General features: G+C 41.3%; 1 long non-coding RNA gene across 8 annotated transcripts; it reads left to right on the top strand.

The window, feature by feature from the left end:
- Positions 1-325: 325 nt before the first annotated feature.
- On the top strand, positions 326-2,019 carry LOC126994711 (uncharacterized). Of its 8 annotated transcripts, none has more exons than XR_007749516.1 (3): positions 326-890; positions 943-1,293; positions 1,376-2,019. It is a non-coding gene; the product is annotated as an uncharacterized LOC126994711 (long non-coding RNA). The 8 variants fall into 8 exon arrangements; XR_007749513.1 differs by having other exon boundaries at positions 1,349-2,019; XR_007749515.1 differs by lacking the exon at positions 1,376-2,019 and having other exon boundaries at positions 326-809; positions 864-890; positions 943-1,323.
- The last annotated feature ends 1,557 nt before the right edge of the window (positions 2,020-3,576 follow it).

Here is a 3,576-nt window from a genome sequence, read left to right as displayed (position 1 = left end):
CCCTTCCTCCTGTCATCTTCCCCCCTTTATTCCTCCCTTCCTCTGTCACCTTCCTTTGGCCTTCGTCCTGCCATCCTTGATCCAACAAAAACGGTCTCCGGCGCCTTCACTGTATTTTCGATTGATTTGAATTAATCCCGTCTGGAATTTTAAGAGGCTCATCTTGCTATCCACCCTCCTCGCCTCGCGGGGCTGGGGAGCGTCAGGGGGCCCAAGGCCTTCCTGGCGAGCGTCGCAGGGCTCAGGGCTCCGGCAGGGCGCCTCGGCTCCCCCGGAGCGTCCACGGAGGTGTCGGAGATCCCGAGGGTCCGGGGGTTTGGGGGGGCGTGCAGTGGCAAGGCATGCAGTTACTGACCTCTTATTAGCCAGACGACGCGTTAATGACACGTTCCAATGGAAGGTTCGACGCATGGGGAGGTACAATTCCCCTAAGCAAGGCAAGTGTCATGCCAACTACGATAAAAAACGAAAAATACACAAAAAAAATACAAAAACAAAAAATCCAAAAAAAATTGTCTTGTTTTGCTTTGTTTAAAGCGTCTTGTATGTTGGTATGGCGGGTCTTCTCTGGGGAGAAGGAGACTAACGCGTTCCAACATACAAAACCAGGAAAAGACGACATGGAAACACCGAGAGAAGGAGGGGAAAGAAGGGAACACCAGAAGAAGGAAAATGAAGAGAAGTAACACTAGAAGAAGGCATATGAAGTAACACAAGAAGAAGGAAGTTGAAAAGAGTAACACAAGAAGAAGGAATTTGAAAAGAGTAACACAAGAAGAGGGAATTTGAAAAGAGTAACACAGAAGAAGGTATTGAAAAGAGTTACACAGAAGAAGGTATTGAAAAGAGTTACACAGAAGAAGGTATTGAAAAGAGTAACACAGAAGAAGGTATTGAAAAGAGTAACAGAAGAAGGTATTGAAAAGAGTTACACAGAAGAAGGTATTGAAAAGAGTAACACAGAAGAAGGTATTGAAAAGAGTTACACAGAAGAAGGTATTGAAAAGAGTTACACAGAAGAAGGTATTGAAAAGAGTTACACAGAAGAAGGTATTGAAAAGAGTTACACAGAAGAAGGTATTGAAAAGAGTTACACAGAAGAAGGTATTGAAAAGAGTTACACAGAAGAAGGTATTGAAAAGAGTAACACAGAAGAAGGTATTGAAAAGAGTAACACAGAAGAAGGTATTGAAAAGAGTAACACAGAAGAAGGTATTGAAAAGAGTTACACAGAAGAAGGTATTGAAAAGAGTTACACAGAAGAAGGTATTGAAAAGAGTTACACAGAAGAAGGTATTGAAAAGAGTTACACAGAAGAAGGAATTTGAAAAGAGTTACACAGAAGAAGGTATTGAAAAGAGTTAGACAGAAGAAGGAATTTGAAAAGAGTAACACAAGAAGAAGGAATTTGAAGAGAAATAACACAAGAAGAAGAAATGTGAAGTAACACCAGAAGGAAAATGCAGAGAAGTAACACTAGAAAAATGAAAATGGAAATGAAAAGAATCATCCACCTTTCGGCCCAAACCAACATCACAAAATTATGGGCGAGTCTCTTCTGGGAGGAAAGCGGCTCGTTCAGACCCAGGAACACCAGAAAGGATGAAAGAAACATCAAGAAAAGGAAAACAGAAAAGTCATCCACCTTTCGGCCCCTGGGGTCGCAGGGTGGGTGACGGGTGAATCTCCTCTGGGGAGAAGGAGGCTAACCCACACAGTCAAGATAGAGGATAGAGAAAGGAAATTAAATCATCGAGAAAAGAAAATGAAATTACAATATCAAGAAAATAACTAAAAAGTCATCGAGCTTTCGGCCCCTGGGGCCGCAAGGCGGGTGACGGGTGAGTCTTCTGGGGAGGAGGAGGCTCATCCACAGCCAGCAACACCAACAGAAAGAAAAGAAAAGAAAACATCAAGAGGAAAGAAAAGAAAACATAAAGAGAAAAGAAAAGGAAAAGAAAAGAAAAAAACAAAGTAAACAAAGCAAAACAAGACAAAAACAAAACAAAATAAAACAAATTAAAACAACATAATAAATAAATAAATAAACAACCCAATAACAAACAATATAATTTAGCTACTGGGACTGCTCAAACGATCGAGATCAGCTTGGAAGTGTTCTTTATCCGTTATCGTAGTGACTCTGCTGGCTATGTTTGTGTCGTCGGCAAATTTCGATATTTTACACGATAGCCCCTCGTCAATGTCATTTACGTACACTAAAAACAGAACAGGTCCCAACATCGACCCCTGTGGAACACCGCTTTTGACATCTCGCCAGTCAGATAACATAAGAACATAAGAACGTTGGAATCTGCAAGAGGCCGGTAGGCCTATACAAGGCAGTTCCTTTGACCCTAAACTCCCGTGTATCTAACCCCACCTAGTATCGCTGTCCATGAATTTATCTAATCTATTTTTTTAATGTGACAATTGTATTGGCACTCACCACATGACTGCTAAGCCTATTCCACTCATCCACAACCCTGTTGGTAAACCAATTTTTGCCTATGTCCCTGTTAAATCCGAATTTATCCAGTTTAAACCCATTACTTCGTGTCCTACCCTGTTCTCTTACCAACAAAACCTTATGAATATCTCCCTTATTAAAGCCCTTCATCCATTTATAAACCTCGATCATGTCTCCATGCACCCTTCGCCTTTCTAGAGAATGCAAGTTTAACTGTTTGAGTTTTTCCTCGTATAGCAAGTTTCTCAACCCCTGAATCATCTTAGTCATCCTCCTCTGCACTGATTCTAACATTTTGATATTCATTCTATAGTAAGGTGACCAAAACTGAACCGCATAGTCAAGATGAGGTCTAACTAATGCTAAATATAGTTTGAGGAAGACTTCGGCGCTTCTGTTGCTTGTTTTTGAAGCCTTACTGGGTGTCGGAGATTGCATGATTGTCTTCTAGAAACTTAACAAGTTTGTCTCTAATGATCTTTTCGAGTATTTCTCCTGCCACTGATGTCAAACTTATGGGCCTGTAGTTTAATGCAACACTTTTGTCTCCTTTTTTGAAAATCTGTGTTACGTTCGCCATCTTCCAGTCTTCCGGGACCTTATTCAGTTGAGCTGACCGGTTGAACATATTAGTGAGTGATTGAATTATTTGTTGTTTAAGCTCTTTTAATGACCGCGGGGACAAACTGTCAGGCCCCGCTGACTTGTTCGTGTCGAGTTTGTCCAAATACTTTTTCACTTCTCCGCGGGCCAGGGCCCTCAGCAATGGTTTCGATGTCCTCGACTGTGAATACGGATGCTAAGTTAGTGTTGAGGATTGTGGCCATTTGTTTACTGTTCCGAGTTACTGATCCAGTCTCGTCTGTCAGGGGACCAGTATTGGATATATGTTTTTCGATCTGATGTATGTGAATAATTTTTTGAGTTGGTCTTGATGTTGCGCGCTATTTGTTCATCATAGTTGCGTTTATTACCTTCTAATAAGGGTGCGACAAGCTTTTAGGCTGGTGTGGTACTGTGTGCGGGCTTCGGCAGTGTCATTCTCTTTCATTAGATTATAAAAAAAAAAAAAAAAGTTTACCGCCCTTTTTAATTCTCTGGACATT

This window comes from Eriocheir sinensis, unplaced genomic scaffold (genome assembly GCF_024679095.1).
Source record: "Eriocheir sinensis breed Jianghai 21 unplaced genomic scaffold, ASM2467909v1 Scaffold852, whole genome shotgun sequence".
Classification (NCBI taxonomy): Eukaryota; Metazoa; Arthropoda; class Malacostraca; order Decapoda; family Varunidae; genus Eriocheir; species Eriocheir sinensis.
The sequence above is the reverse complement of the archived record's forward strand: the minus strand, read 5'-3'. Positions and strand labels throughout refer to the sequence as shown.